We start from the raw sequence: 17,117 nt of genomic DNA, 5'->3' as shown, positions 1-17,117 counted from the left end.
TTCACCCATAACGCCCCTTAAACACACCCCTCTATTTTAACTGGTGCTGACGCAATAAGATTTCAGATATTTCCATATTTGGGCTTGTTCTATTCATATCATCCCACACCTGTTGCCACCTGTTCTTAGTCCCCCATGACCCCCCCATTAAGGTCAAAGGTCACCTGTCAAAACGTTTTGATTAATGGGTGTAGTATTATCTCTACCAATCATGACTACTGAACTCCTTCAAAAGTGATTAAAATATTTGGCCAGCAGAGGGAGCTCTCGTTTCTGCAAAGAGCTTCAGGTGCTACCCCATAACTTCACCACTGCGGGGCAGTGTTGCGCAGCTCCCTGGAAGCCTTTCCTTGCAGACAAATGGCGTCTCTTCTGCGAGCACCAGCTGGTTCCCCGCCTAGCGAGGCAGCAGGGACGGAGGAGAGGTAAACACACCGCCCCCGGATTTCCTTGCAGCAGAATAGTTTGTTGTTTTCAGCGGGATCTGCGTCGCATCCTGACGGCTGGACGTTGTTTCCTCCCCGGAAATCGAGAGCTAGAGCCCCGCTGTTCCGATGTTAAAACAACCCCCTCCCTGCTAAAGAGGAGAGGATCAGCTGCACCCTGGGCTCCCCGCTGCTTCTGCTTGTTTTCGGACGTTGTTGGTGTCCTTGCGTCGCTTCAGGGCCCGGACTCAGGCGTTATTTAGCCTCAATAGTGGGTCAAATGTTTCCACCCCGACATCTCTGGGATACATGAAGATGGGCATCACTCCTCCACAGATGCCCTCCCCCTGCCTGCCTGCCTGTCTGTCTGACTGACTGACTGTCTGTCTGTCTGACTGACTGAATGACTGCTCGGCAGCGTTAATCCAATTCAGGAGATCATCTTTTCAACCCTCCTGAGGTCACACCATTGAGACGGCGTTATCCCAGCAAGCCAGGTAAGGCTTTTACCATTGAAACGGGTCGAGCTGCTCATGAGGTGTTATTTATAGAGCCCTGTTTATTCACCATCCTCCACTTTTCACTAAAATAATCCTCTGCTGGTGGCAGCTGTTCCGTGGTATGATTGTGAGGCTATGAACATACTTCGTGCAGGTTGCTGCTTTATAATAACCCCAGAAACGATGATTTCTGAGGGTTTAGGAGCATCCAGAGACATCCAGATTGGCTCCTGAGCTCAGAAAGGTCATTCAGGTTCCTGACATTTCCGTTTCAAAGAGCATGTCCATGGCATCAATGACATCTATGAAACTAGATACTGTTATTCCCCCTCATATATTAAGTGCTTTGCAAAGTTATTCATGTCTCCTGAACTGTTTCTCATTTTGTCACTTCATAGCTTCAACCTTTATTGTCTGTTACAGGGAATTATGTGAAGACCAACAAGTTGAGCAAATTATGAAGCATAAGACATTTTACAAGTAAAAATCTGACTCATGTGGAATGTGTTTCCTGTTCAGTCCCCTTTACTGTGATACCTGTAAATAAAATTGAATTGTGTTCGGAAAGAGCCTACTAAGTAAACAGAGTCCATCATTCATTAACGTATAAATGAAGCTGTTCTGTTTCTGGCCTCAGGGGTTTGTTGGTGAATATTAGTGAACAAACAGCATCATGGAGACCAAGGAACCCAGCAGGTAGGTCAGGGGGAAGGTTGTGGAGAAGTTTAAAGCAGGGTTAGGTTATAAAACAACATCCCAACCTTTAAACATCTCATAGACCTTTATTCAATCCATCATCTGAACATGGAGGGAGGATGGAAAAACTGCTGACCTACAAAGACGTGGAGGTTCACCTACACTGACACACTGAGGAAGGAGAGAGGCCCATGGTAGCTCTGGAGAAGCTTCTGAGATCCGAAGCTCTGTTGATGGGAAACAATTAGCTTTTGCACATCACATATCTGGTCACAAATCAGAGCAGTAATTAGAAAGACGTTTTTGCAAGTCATAAGAAATCCTGTGTAGGGAACACACAAAACATGTAGAACAAGGTGCTCTGGTTAGATAAGCCCACATTTAAAATTTTGCCTACATGGAAAATGCTTGTGGCAAAAAACTAACGATATGAGCACAATTTCCACCATAAACAAGGTAGTGGCAGCATCATGCTGTGGGGAAGCCTTTTTTTCAGCAGTGACAAGGAAGCTGGTCAGAGTTGATGAGAAGATGGATGCACACCACTTTTTTCAGATCTTTTTCTGGAACATTTTGAAAACCAAAAATAATTACATACCTTCTATATAAGCTAGGTCTGTCCGGACCCTTCAGATCTTGCTATTGATTCATCAGTAGATGCATTTGTTGAAAAACTTTCTTTTACTCTAATAAACACATATTTAGGGAGGAATGCAGTAAAAGCCTCCCTCCATCAGGTGACAGATTGCTTCATGCTGCTCCTCCCTTCCACTCACTGCTCATGATTGTCCAAAACAACAGATACTTAGTTTTGCTCCGGTTTTATTGCTGGAACATTATCTAACCCTGACAGATGTAGAAAAATCCAAACTTTCACTATATTTATTCACCGGGGGAACAAATCTCTAGGATACTGTCTCTAAAACTGCTTTGGTTAACTCCAAAATCTATTTTAATTTAAAAACACCACCACTCAGGTGAATTACTCCCAGACTGATAACTTGGTATCATGGTTATTATGCACACTTCATCCCTGCCCCATAAAAGTTAGTTTACTCAGCTGGAGGAATGTGTCTGAGTAGAGCGTTGAAGTGCGACGCATAGAATGTGCCTTATAGACCATCCCACACCTTTCATCATGATTTTCTAATATTTTCTGACCTAATAATCATACTTTCCTCTAAAAGTACTAAAAGTATTTCTAGGGAATAACAAGTTTAAGCCTCAGTTTTTCAGACCAATCTCCTCTGACGCTCTGTAGGTCAGAAAGTAGTGCCCAACATTAAGGAGATTAGAAATCTGGTCCCACGTCACTTTGAATATGGCTAAGCAGTCATTGAGACCTAATTACTCTTAGTTCATGGCCTGTAAAGGTAAAGTGATAGAAATGAGCTGATGCAGATCTCCGAGGACCAGGCAGGTCTAAATGTGAAGCGCTCCTGGTTAGGTAACTGTGCTAACACCTCCTCTCTTATATATAAAGCACATTCACACATTGTTCAATCGCTCCTTTATTTCACTAACCTTTCCGTGTGATTTGGGTGTAATCTGTCTTCAGGGGTCTGTCTGTCTGCTGTCAGCACCAAGCTTATGCAACAGCTTGAATGCCATTTCAGTGTGTAGTTGTAAGGAAATGTTCCAAGGGCAGTGCCAGTTTCCAGGTGAACAGGGTGTGTGTTTGGGGCAGGGTGGGATCGAGGGTCCAGAACACTCAGCTCTGTCATCAGTCGAGTCCCTAATAGCTGCTGAAAGAGACACTGGGTTGTTATGGGACAGTTATGGGATGCTTGCTTGCTTTTTCCTCACAAAAGCTTGGCATTTTGAGCCCCTCTCACAGGCTCCATTCTCTCAGACAGGTATGGCGTGTAAAGTGAGACACCCGTTATGCAACGCTCCTTGGAATCTGCTGACCAGCTGACACTTTCCAAGATTTAGCATTTCAGTAATGCGTGCATTGCTGAGAGCCTGCAGGGTTCAATGAGTCACACACAAACAAGCAGCAATAACAAATCAACCTATAAGCTGATGCCCTTTAGCTGCCTGATATAATTGTAAGGGACTTAAAAGAAAGATCTGGAGGACTTGCAGAGTTAGGTTATTAATATGATAGACAAACAGAAACATTTAAAATGACTTAATGAACTGAATGAGTCATGAGTTAGTGATCCAAAGCCAACGCAGACCGATACTTCATTTACAATCAGCCTAACTGCCTCGTGCAAAAATACCCATGCCTCTTATCCATATTTTTTATTACAGCCACAAGCTTAAATGTATTTTACCAGGATTTTATGTATTAGACAAATGTAAAGTGGAGCATAATTATTATAAAAGATAAATGATACATGGTTTAATTTATTTTTTTCAAATAAAAATCTGAAATGTGTGGTGTGTTCTTGTATTCAGCCGGCCCCAGAGTCAATACTTTGGCTCTTTGCAGGCTTGTCTTTTGGATTAATCTCTTCCAGCTTTGTACATATATGTGAACTGATTGTCCTGCTGAAAGCTGAGCCTCTGCCCCAGTCTCAAGTCTATTCTCTGCTGGGTTTTCTTCCTGTAAAGCTGCATCTAGGGCTACACAATATATCGTGAACATACTGTCATCACAATATCAGTGTGCTCAATATTACAAAAGACTGTTTGGAATGCACTAATTGTTGCCTAAAATCTTTAAAGTGTTGTGAAGTAGCATTTTTTTATGCTAATGCAACATTTGGCCAGCTGGACAGAGTCTAATGGCAGATGATGCTCACACTGGACCTAAACGACGGGGTCCAAAATGCTAAAGGTCACAGTGTGATGGAAGCACAGACGAGAAAGTGAGGAAAGAATAACAGCATAAATCTAAATATCACAATCCGGGATGCAATGATGTCAAACTATGGGCTAATACAGATATTAATATTGTTATTATGGCCGACAGCCGATGTTTATTAAATATATATTCGTTCCCTCTCTACACCGTCAACAAATGGCAACACTGCTGAGACTGCTAACCGTGCTGCGCTACCTCACTGTCACATGACCAAACAAAAACCACACGATCACGCCCCTGGCCCATGTTAAAAAATGACAAAGATCGGACAACATCGATGTTAATACTGACGTATTGGTAATTCTTAATTACAACTATCGTCTTCGCAGTTCTGACATCGGAGGTTGTGTTTTTGTCAGCGTTGGTTTGTCCATCTGTTTGCAAAGTTTCTCAAAAAGTTTTGAATGTATTCTGATGGAATCAGACAACATGCTTATTAGGACAAGGAACAGAGGAATAGATTTTGGTGGTGATGTGGAGCACCATCTGGACCCAGGACCTTTTTGAAGCACTCTTAATCTTTGCCAGACCATGGTGCGACAACTTGGAGTTTGCTCATGGTTTGCCTCCATCAGGAGCTGACATGCAGTGGCCTTGGCTGGAGGTCTGTGCTCTCTAAGTGCTTTTCTAGTTATTATAGTATTCCTATTGCAAGACTTTTTTTTTTGTATCATGCAGCCCAGGCTCCATCGATCCATCTTCCCGTCAACTCTTATCAACTTTCCTGTCCCTGCTGAAAAAAAACATCCCCACAGCATAATGCTGCTACCACCATGTTTCACTGTTGGAATGCTGTGTTTTGCTTGATGTTCAGCGGCCGTTTTCTGGCACATACCATTTTGAATGTAGGGCAGAAGTTCATTTTTGGTCTGGTCTGAGCAGAGCATCTTCTTCCACATGTTAATGGTGTCAATACATGGCTCTTAGCAGACTGCAAACTGAATTTTCTTGTGATTCTTCCATAAAGGCCTGACCACACAATTCACTGTTGTCCTATCTGTCCATTCTCATACTCGAGCTGTGGATCTCCACAGCTCCTCCAGAGTTACCATGTTATTGACTGCTTCTAGACTTGATGCTCTCCTTGCAGAGCTTGTCAGTTCAGGTGGAAAAGATCTGTGTGAGATGTTCAAAGCTTGGGATATTGTTTTAGAACCTAACCCTGCTTAAAATCCTCTCCACAACTTCCTCCCTGACCTGTCTGCTGTGTTCCTTGGTCTCCATGATGGTGGTTGTTCTTGAATATTCTCTTACAAACCTCTGAGACCTGAGCTGAATTTAGACTGAGGTTAAATTACACACAGGTGGACACCATGATAGTCTTATTAAGGAAAATAGCTGCACTGGATTTTCTTTTGTTAGTAGTATTACAGTAAAATGGGCTGAACAGAGACATTTTTCAGATCTTTCACCTGTGTCAAACATGTCACATACAAGTCCAATGAAGTATGTGTGAAGTCCAATGAGAAAATGTGGAAAAGTTCAGGGGTATGAAAACTTTTACACAACACTGTATGCAAGACTTGAAGCATATTCCAAAAGGCTGTTGGCCTATTCAGCTTGGTACCTGCAGGGATCACCATGTTAGTAACCTATGGTTTCACATCACATGGAACCCATGTTACTCCAAAACACAAATAAATCATTGTGTGGATAGAGCCTCTATAGATGTACATTAGTCATCCCATGTGCACTAATGTATCTTGGCATCACCATGGATGAAAAAGCCACTTTGCGCCTCCCCTTTCCGAAAACTTAGATTTTTTTGAAAGAAAATTAAATAATTTTAATGAAATTACACATTTTCACTTTGCGTTTGTGTTTAGTTTTTATGAGCCCATCACATAACTTCAGCCTCAAAGGTGTAGTTCTTAATTAAAAAAAACTCAATCATTCAGTGTTGGCTTTCACCCAGGTTTCAAGTGATCTTCTTTTTACACCCACTAAACTTTCTGATCAGTCATGTTTTCTCTATTCATGGATTCTCTGTTTCTTGATCTGTGTAGCAGGGCATTAACCACTGGGCCGACACTCAGTGGAGTATGTGATATAGCACTGTCCTGTATAAAAATAAAGGTCTTTAAACATACAGATATTTTCCTGAACCATTGCTTGAAGAAAGTGTCTTCTCAAAACAGAGAGAGTAGGTTGAGGTTGGGGAGTTGATTATTAATCGATTCTCAACACGTAAAGGCCCATACCAGGACCCCACCTGGTGTCTGAGTCACTATTTTAACTTATGTATTTGTAACTGGCCGTGGTAAAACCAGGACCAAGTCTACCCAGGGTCGTTTTGAGTTATTTACAGATCCTGAAAGAGTGGAGTCTAAGCTTTCCAATGATGTCAAACTTGTGGAAATCGAAACAGAATTGTAGAATATATGACCATCTGAATGTCTGCACTCTCCAGACTACTTTTATGAGAAATCAGCCCTGAAAGTTTCCTTGTTTTCTCTCCCTGAAAGCAGGGCGGTGACAAAAGCTGCTAATTTGAATAACACCTCCCCCAACTGTTTGTCAACAGAAGCTCCAACTGACTGCAACAGACTTATGTCACTTAACTCATAGTATTTTTCTATGTAAAGATAATTTACAGCACTGCATTACAATTTATTATTTATATTATTTATGTTTGCAAATTGCATCATGACTGCAACCTAATGTCTGCATCCTGTTGATTGGTTTGCTTTCCTCTTGTTTTTAGATAAATCTCACTTAAAGTTCCAGACTATTAAATGTTCTGCCTCAGGCTGAGTTTGAAATCCTATCTCACAGCAATTAGCAAAATATCAGGGTAATATGGAAAAGCATCCCCAAAGAATGATGTTTCCACCTCCATGCTTCACAGTAAGGATGGTGTTCTTGGGGTTGTACTCATCCTTCATCTTCCTCCAAACACGGCGAGTGGAGTTTAGACCAAGAAGCTCTATTTTTGTCTCATGCGACCACATGACCTTCTCCCATTCCTTCTCTGGATCATCCAGATGGTTATTGGCAAACTTTGGACAGGCCTGGACATGTGCTGGCTTGAGCAGGGGAACCTTGCGTGTGCTGCAGGATTTTAGTCCATGGCAACGTGTGTTACTAATAATATTCTTTGAGACTGTGCTCCCAGCTCTCTTCAGGTCATTGACTCGGACCAGCCATGTAGTTCTGGGCTGGTCTCTCACCTTCCTTGTGATCATTGACGCCCCACGAAGTGAGACCTTGCATGGAGCCCCAGACCAAGGGAGATTGACCGTGTTCTTCCATTTTGTTATAAATGCAACAACACTTATTGCCTTCTCACCAAGCTGCTTGGCTATTTTCCTGTAGCCCATCCCAGCCTTGTGCAGGTCTACTATTTTATCCTGATGTCCTCACACAGCTCTTTGGTCTTGGCCATTGTGGAGAGGTTGGAGTTTGATTGAGTTTGCGGACAGGTGTCTTTTATACAAATAACAAGTTCAAACAGGTTCAGTTAATACAGGTAATAAGTTGAGAACAGGAGGGCTTCTTATCGAAGAACTAACATGCCTATGAGAGCCGGGATTCTTACTGGTTGTTAGGTGATCAAATATTATGCCATGTAATAAAATGCAAGTTAATTACACAATGTGATTTTTCTAGATTTTTGTTTTAAATTCCGCCACTCAAAGTTGACGAGTACCCATGATAAAAATTAAAGACTTTTGCAACAAAATTACGTAAAAATCATCAATGGAAATCAGGTTTATTAACCAATGGAGGCCTGGATTTGGAGTCACACACAAAATTAAAGCGGAAAAATACACTCCAGGCGGATCCAACTTTGATGTAATGTCCTTAAAACAAGTCAAAATGAGGCTCAGTATTGTGTGTGGCCTCCAGGTGCCTGTATGACCTCCCTACAATGCCTGGGCATGCTCCTGATGAGACAGCGGATTGTCTCCTGAGGGATCTCCTCCCAGATCTGGACTAAAGCATCCGCCAACTCCTGGACAGTGTGTGGTGCAACACTGTCAATGGAGCGAGACATGATGTCTCAGATGTGCTCAATCGGATTCAGGTCTGGGGAACGGGCTTGAAGGCTTGATATCCCACTTATTCACACCTGTGAAGTGAAAACCATTTCAGGTAACTACCTCTTGAAGCTCATCAACAGAATGCCAAGATTGTGCGGAGCAGTAATCAAAGAAAAAGGTGGCTACTTTGAAGAACCAAGAATATAAGACATATTTTCAGTTGTTTCACTGTTTTGTTCAGTATATAATTCCACATGTGTTAATTCATAGTTTTGATGCCCTCAGTGTGAAGCTACAATATTCAAAGTCATGAAAATAAAGAAAACTCTTTGAATGAGAAGGTGTGTCCAAACCTTTGGTCTGTACTGTAGATATATACTCACCAGCCACTTTATTAGGTACACCTGTCAAACTGCTCGTTAATGGAAATTTCTAATCAGCCAATCACATGGCAGCAACTCTATGCATGTAGACATGGTCAAGACGATCTGCTGCAGTTCAAACCGAGCATCAGAACGGGGAAGAAAGGTGATTTAAGTGACTGTGAATGTGGCATGGTTGTCGGTGCCAGATGGGCTGGTCAGAGTATTTCAGAAACTGCTGATCTACTGGGATTTTCACGCACTATCATCTCTAGGATTTACAGAGAATGGTCCAAAAAAGAGAAAATAATGCCAGAGGTCAGAGGAGAATGGCCAGACTGGTTCGAGCTGATAGAAAGGCAACAGTAACTCAAATAACCACTTGTTACAACCACGGCATGCAGAAGAGCATCTCTGAACGCACAACACGTCGAACCTTGAGGCACGTGGGCTACAGCAGCAGAAAACCACACTGGGTGCCACTCCTGTCAGCTAAGAACAGGAAACGGAGGCTACAATTTGCACAGGTTCACCAAAAATTGGGCAATAGAAGATTGGAAAAACGTTGCCTGGTCTGATGAGTCTCAATTTCTGCTGCGACATTCGGATGGTAGGGTCACAATTTGGCGTCAACAAAATGAAAGCATGGATCCATCCTGTCTTGTATCAATGGTTCAGGCTGGTGGTGGTGTAATGGTGTGGGGGATATTTTCTTGGCACACTTTGGGCCCCTTAGTACCAACTGAGCATCGTGTCAACGCCACAGCCTACCTGAGTATTGTTGCTGACCATATCCATCCCTTTATGACCACAGTGTACCCATCTTCTGATGGTTACTTCCAGCAGGATAATCCACCATGTCATAAAGCACAAATCATCTCAAACTGGTTTCTTGAACATGACAATGAGTTCACTGGACTCAAATGGCCTCCACAGTCACTAGATCTCAATCCAATAGAGCACCTTTTGGATGTGGTGGAACGGGAGATTCGCATCATGGATGTGCAGCCGACAAATCTGCAGCATGTGTGATGTTATCATGTCAATATGGACCAAACTCTCTGAGGAATGTTTCCAGTACCTTGTTGAATCTATGCCACGAAAGATTAAGGCAGTTCTCAAGGCAAAAGGGGGTCCAACCCGGTACTAGCAAGGTGTACCTAATAAAGTGGCCGTTGAGTATGTGTATATGGAAATATTTCCAAACAGGTAAATTTATCTTTTTTGTAAGCAATTGGAAAGTGGAGAGACCTTCTTTTAGCCAGCTGAACAGTAGTGACAGGTCCAATAAGGGTAGGGTTTATGTACCCCCTTACTGAAATAATTGTAAAACCTTGGTTTACCTGAACACCAGTAACCCTGTCAGTGAGCGCATCAACTCGGACAAAACATGTACGCTTGTTGTTTGTGCACTTCTGAATGACCGTAGTAATTTGGAACAACGGCTACAAAGCACTTCATGGGTTCTTGCAGCAGACAATTACTGCTCACTGCTCTTATTTCAATGTTTGATGACGGTTTTCAGTTCCTTGTATGACTTGATTTTACACTGGAGACGTCTACCTTTCAAGGAGTTTCCTTTCCTTTCCTTTGGTGGACTCACATCCTTTGTGTGTCTGCTGCAAACCTAACAACAGGATGTCAAACCATTTCCTACATTACGTTTAGGGCTTCCTCCTCATTCTGTTTCGCTGAGACTGAGAGAATGGGTTTATGAAAAAAACAGGGAATATGAAACCTGAAGGGAGGAGTGACCAGTCCAAATGTGCCTTTTTGGTTAGGTGTACATCTCACTATGCTCCTTGTGTGCATGAGATTCTGGGATAAAACTTACTCTGTGTACTTTTGTTTTGTCTGCAAGTTTCCAATCAGCAATCACAGGAATAGTTTAGCTCAATGTGGGTGAGCGTGTGACTGTATGCCACAGATTAGACTCTGAGTGCCTCTCTGTTGGAGTGGCGCTCTACCCTCCTCTTACCATGAAGACACTATTGTCCAGCAGAATGACAACACTGCCGGCTGTGCAATTGTTTTGTTTTTTATTATTAAAGTGATTTGATTAAATGAATAAATGACTCCATTTAAATGTCTCTGTAGGTACTTTCCCTGGTGCTTTGAATACAGGTGACGTGGTTTTAGCTGTTGACCATAGATCTGTGGCAGTTTTCACCAAGACACTTTTGCAAACATAGAAATGAGTAATCAGCTGTTTCACCAAACTCCTGATTGGCTCTGTGTGCAGAGGTTGTGTGAATAAAAACACATGAAAACATGAAAAGTTAAAAATGTCTGAGCTTCACTATTTACACAACACATTTCTACATTTATTTACAATAATTATGGATGCATAATATATTAGCATCAACATATAAATAAGATGAATTTAATTAAACTGAACATGTCAGTATTGGTCCCATAACTAAAACTGGGCCGTATGTTTTTCTGTTGGGGGAGGGGGTTGGTCATGTGGTATTTGTTTGGTGATGTGATGGTGATGCAGTGAGGGATTATGGGATGTTTAACTGAAGCAGAGATGCAATGTGAGTTGTGGGGTTGTTGTTTTTATCACTGTGTCAAAAGGGTAGGGCAATACATTGGGGAAAATAAGTATTTATAAGACTTTGCAAGTTCTCCCACTTAGAAATCATGGAGGGGTCTGAAATTTTCATCTTAGGTGCATGTCCACTGTTAGAGACATAATCTTAAAAAAAAAAATCCGGAAATCACAATGTATGATTTTTTTAATAGTCTATTTGTGTGTTACTGCTGCAAATAAGTATTTGAACACCTGTGAAAATTAATGTTAATATTTGGTACAGTAGCCTTTGTTTGCAATTACAGAGGTCAAACGTTTCCTGTACTTTTTCACCAGGTTTGCACAAACTGCAGCAGGGATTTTGGCCCATTCCTCCACACAGATCTTCTTCAGATCAGCCAGGTTTCTGAGCTGTCACTGAGAAACACAGAGTTTGAGCTCCCTCCAAAGATTTCCTATAGGGTTTAGGTCTGGAGACTGGGTAGGCCATGGTCATGGGCAAACTTAAGACGTGCCTGGACGTGTTCTGATTTAAGAAGGGGAACTTTCCGTGCCATGCATGACTTTAAACTATGTCTTAGTGTATTACCTACAGTAACCTTGGAAACAGTGGTGCCAGCTCTCTTCAGGCCATTGACCAGCTCATCCCGTGTAGTTCTGGGCTGATTCCTCACCGTTCTTAGGATCATTGATACGCCACGAGGTGAAATCGTGCATGGAGCACCAGTCCAAGGGGGATTGATAGTCATGTTTAGCTTCTTCCATTTTCTAATAATTGCTCCAAGAGTTGATTTTTTTTCACCAAGCTACTTGCAATTGCTCCGTAGCCCTTTCCAGCCTTGTGGAGGTCTACAATTTTGTCTCTGGTGTCTTTGAACAGCTCTTTGGTCTTAGCCATGTTAGTAGTTAGGGTCTTACTGATTGTGTGGGGTGGACAGGTGTCTTTATATAGCTAACGACCTCAAACAGGTGCTTCTAATTTAGAATAATAAGTGGAGTGGAGGTGGACGTTTTAGAGGCGGACTAACAGGTCTTTGAGGACCTGAATTTTTGCTGACTGGCAGGTGTTCAAATACTTATTTGCAGCAGTAGCACACAAATAAATTTATTAATAAAATCATACATTGTGATTTCCGGATTTTCTTTTACATTATGTCTCTCACAGTGGACATGCACCTAAGATGAAAATTTCAGGCCCCTCCATGATTTCTAAGTGGGAGAACTTGCAAAGTCGCAGGCTGTTCAAATACTTATTTTCCTTACTGTAAATATAATATCGGTCATCGGCCATATCAGCAAAATTAATATAGGATATTGACATTGGCCCAAATTTTGTAACATGTAACCGTTTTTCCTTTTTACACCTTCTTGGTAGTTTGTCCTTTGATCTTTATATTTAAGTCATGTTCTTGTACTGTTAATAAGAGATTGGATCCCAGAGGAAAAGGACACCAACACACTTGTTCACAATTAACATGAGACATGACTTATCAAACTGTGCAACAGACTCCAAATACATAGACAGTTTTGTTGAAATGCAATGTCCTTATTGGCTATATATAAACAGTGTCATCCAAGTACATCGGGAAACCTGTACGAGGACAGAAATATGGCAAATTGTTTATATACTCTTTAAACTAAAAAGACGACAAAGAATTGAGCCCTGCGGTACATCTGTTTGTGTTTTCCTTTTCCAAATGATGTTGCCCAAACCAAAACTTTTGTTTCTTCGTGTGTTTTCATGACTGAAGCGTACGGCTTGTTTTAGTTAAGACTCTCAATCCAAGTATGTGATTGCCCTTGAAGTTTTATATGTGAGTAGTTCTGGACCTAATTTGCTTGTTTTGTGGGGAAAAAAAGCAGTTTTAGAATCAAACCTTGTGTACCTCATGCTCCAGACAATGGGCTTCAAGCCTTTGTTGCATATTGCTATAGTGTATCCTGGAGCAAGATGAGCTAGCTCACTCCACTGATTAAAATCAGATTCCACAGAAGAAACTTTCTGAGCATATCTCATTTCCTCGTGCTGTGCTTGTGCAAATAATCCCATATATTATGTCTCACTACAGGAACTAAATATCAGGGTTAGAAACAAAGACACAAAATCTTACAGATACAAATTACATACAGATTAGAACCATGCTTTTATGAAGATAAATTGATTGCATCTCTAGTTTTGTTTCCTCCATCCAACCAAGCAGTTTAGTTTTGTGTCTGCAGTTTCCTATGAAAGAATAAGAGAGAAGTTGTGTTTGAAACCGTTTACATCCATTTGGTCAGCATCGTTATGTAACTTCTATAAAATCAGATATCAGTTATATTCAGCATTGTCAGACTATGCAGACGTGACCCATGAAGCAAGTCAGAATGTCTGTTGTAATTCAGCTTCAGTGTGTGAACACAACAACTGAAGCTGTAAAGCACTGAGTGACAACAGGCTGCCAGCAAAGTCGACCCTTTGCCAAGGCTCTCTGCATCTGTCAAAAGAAATGGGCTAAGTGCGGAATGCTTGTCATCTTTACTTAGCTTAGGAGTCAATTACATGAGCCTTTTTCAGGGTGGAGTAAGCTTGTTCTTAACTTCCTGCTGAGTTGCTTTGAAGCTCCTGTTGAACCAGGTTGATAGACGTTTAACAGTGTTTTTGAGACGGACATCCATTAATTCAGTTTATTTTTTAGTTTTTGTTCACAGTTACTTCTCTAGCTATATCAAGGTTTTAAAAATTTACAATTTAAAAATCTCAAAAATAAAACTGTTCCTGTGGTTAAAAGCCCCTCCCCTACCTGTTGCTGAACTAATGGTCGGCGGGCTGAAATAAGGATGCTACACATTTCCCTTTCTTCAAGAAGGACAGATTAATCTTTTTGAAAATACTTCTGGTCATGAAAAACACAGGTAGTCATGCCAGGAAGACTAATACCCCCATCAGGCTGTTATGTGTTTACCTTTCGTTTTATTGGTGTAGAAAGGCACGATGCTGTAGGAAGAAAGCACTTCACAATTTCATCACCAGATAAGCTTATGGACACGTGATAAAATTCTGCCACACGAGCACTGCAACTCGATGTGTGCAGCACTGCTACAGAATTAACACAACTGCGACTTGAATATTATAGCAACAGTGCAATAATAACATAGTTCCTGCTACGGTATGCTGCATACACTGATGTATGCACTCAAGAATCTTTTACCTCAGCATGCTGGACGCTAAAACTGGCATATAAACTGATTGCTTGCTCTGCTTTTTGATTGACATGGGTATTATATTGTCTGATTACCTGGCCAAATAGCATTGAAAAGGAACGTATCCCACCCTGACACAGTTAGAAATTGTGAATTCCACACTCTTGATCCCAACACACATGCACTATTCAGACCAGGAGAGCTTACAATGTGACACACGAACATTAAAGGCATCACAGGACCTGATGTTCCAGAAATTCCCCTTAACACTAGAACTCCCAGGGCCATCAATTTGATGGTTTTGAAAGTCTGACATGCCATAACTCTGGTTTATTAAAACTCTTATCTTCCTGGCATCCTGACGTTTTCTGAACCTTTGTCTTGTGTGTTCCTGTCTCTATTTTTTAAAAATAAAATAAATAAAAGATCTAAGTATTTCTACCTCTAACTACCACAGCCGCTATTTTGACGGCCCTATTATTTACATTGATATTTTTTTCCTGCGGCTGAGTATACGCACGAGCGTTGCCTAGCAACCGCCACTCTAGAACGCAGTCTGAGAAGGAGATTGTTGACGTCCTACAAATGGCTTCTAGAAGGATATTTTCTGCTCAAGAGGCATTGGAAATGCTTCAAAAATTACATGATTGTGATTTTGGTGTCGAGAGGGATTCTGACGGCTCTTGGTCAGCATTCAGTTCCAGTGACAGCAGGTCAGAGAGTGAGCCATGCCCGCCTAAAAAACACGAGTCGTTTGTTAGCAGGAGGTTGTGGCGCATTATTTCAAAGTAGTAAAAGACTAGCCTATGTAACAATTTTATCATTTTAGGATATAGTTTATAGATTAGCAAACTAATATAAACTATAGCAACAGTGCCACAATCAGCGCAGGTTCAGAGACAGGGAGATGAGCCAGGCGCTCAGTGTCCAGCTTTAATTTCCTCACTTTCAGTGCACTCTCGACTTTTGACACACAGTGAGGCAGAAGCAGGAACCAGGTAGACCAGAAGGTGTTTTTGTTGTGCAAAACAATCCAAACTGATCCCTGTATTGGGTCTGTTTGGTTTAAAATTGCCAAACTGTTTTTGAGATGCTGAAGCACTGATTCACACACATAGCTTCTGCACCCCACACACAATGCTAAAAGATATTTAGATGATTGTATAACTTCTCAATGGATGGAACAATTAGGCCCTATACCATTCTTAGCTGCCCTTCCAATGCCACTATGGGACGGACAAACTGTGTCTGCATTTAGACACTGTCCATCATTAAAGCTATGCCACTGTACAATTAGAGCCTCTGAACTGTCCAGAAGTAAAGATTCCTTTTTGTTATTATTTTGTTTTTTATGAGAACAACAAACACATCTAACCTGACTTTGTGAAATCAGAATGGAACAGATCATGATTGGGGCTGCATGATATCACTGATGTACCCTTGTGGCTTTTAGCCTTAAGCTAGCAGATGCTAAGTATAGTAACAAAGCACATATAACTTGACCTGTAATATATCGCAATGTGTGGATAAAGCATAAACAAAAAGACGTCCACACCGATACTGAATATAAACATGGCTAAACATGCTGCTAACGTTACAGAAGCCAGCAATGAAGCAAACAAAGAGACTAATTTATTTTTTTGCTGTGCATATAGCTTATTTTTGGTTTTTGGCCTCAATTTACATGATTGAAGCGGAAAGATTTTTGTTGAGTATATTTCATTATTCTGTTCTTGTTTAACTGCAGTAAAACAGTCATTGGATTAACATTTATTGAATCATACAGTGCATCACAGTGGTGGGAGCAGGCATTAATGGTCAGAAATTCAGCGGGAGCAGGATTAAATAATCAGTCCTGCACAGGGGTCTAGTTCAGGGCACACCATAAGGTACTAGCTCCCTACTGGGGCCGTGTTCTGGGGTGGATTTCTAACTTGGACCTCTGATTTGGCTCAGGTTCCGACTGCGGTAATGAGCTAAATAAAAACAATGGCCCCAGAATACTTCTCTGGTTCTATATTAGTGGCTATGAATGGTACGTTCTCTAAATCAGGACCTGAGTATTTCATGTACTTTAATAAAGTTAAGTTTTAAACGGTGCATAAAAACATTGGGTTCTTCACTAATAAAAGCCAAGAGCTTTTATAATGAACTAACAAGAACTTATCACGTCTTGAGGTGAGCCAACAGTCTTAACAACAGGCCTAACTGGCAGTTAGTCTATTTTTCTCTTTTTAATCTTCATATTTGGTTTTTCCTCGTGAAATCTTGTCAGCAGCAGGACTCGAGGGGGATACGATGTAGATGAAATGTAGCATTCCCACTTACTTGTTCCAAGAAGAATGTTTGGACTTTAGCAGGAAGGAAGTGGGGAGGGAGGAGCAGCCTGCAGGAGCACTTATTACAGGCTGATGATATTCCTCACTGAGCGGACAGACCATTTTGGGTTTCATTTACGTTATATAACCAGGAATTACCACAGCTGCTTTCAGGTGCTTCACTGTGTGTGATGCATCATCTGATTTTATTACACATATTCATTCTAGTTTAAAATGGATTTTGCTGCTGGCCAGACAGAAGAAAGCTTGATTGTTTATTATATAATGGATCTCATTAC

The 17,117-nt window shown here is 41.3% G+C and overlaps 1 protein-coding gene across 1 annotated transcript in view; it reads left to right on the top strand.

Moving 5' to 3' along the window:
- The first annotated feature begins 317 nt into the window (after positions 1–317).
- The window catches only part of rnf144aa (ring finger protein 144aa), a 35,636-nt gene continuing 18,836 nt past the window's right edge, over positions 318–17,117 (top strand). The window contains exon 1 of the mRNA XM_047345125.1: positions 318–922. The gene's annotated coding sequence lies outside the window, so the exon portion shown is untranslated. The remainder of the gene's footprint in view (positions 923–17,117) is intronic.

The sequence above is a fragment of the Girardinichthys multiradiatus genome, chromosome 19 (assembly GCF_021462225.1).
Source record: "Girardinichthys multiradiatus isolate DD_20200921_A chromosome 19, DD_fGirMul_XY1, whole genome shotgun sequence".
In the NCBI taxonomy this organism is placed as follows: Eukaryota; Metazoa; Chordata; class Actinopteri; order Cyprinodontiformes; family Goodeidae; genus Girardinichthys; species Girardinichthys multiradiatus.
This window is presented reverse-complemented; position numbering and strand designations above follow the sequence as displayed.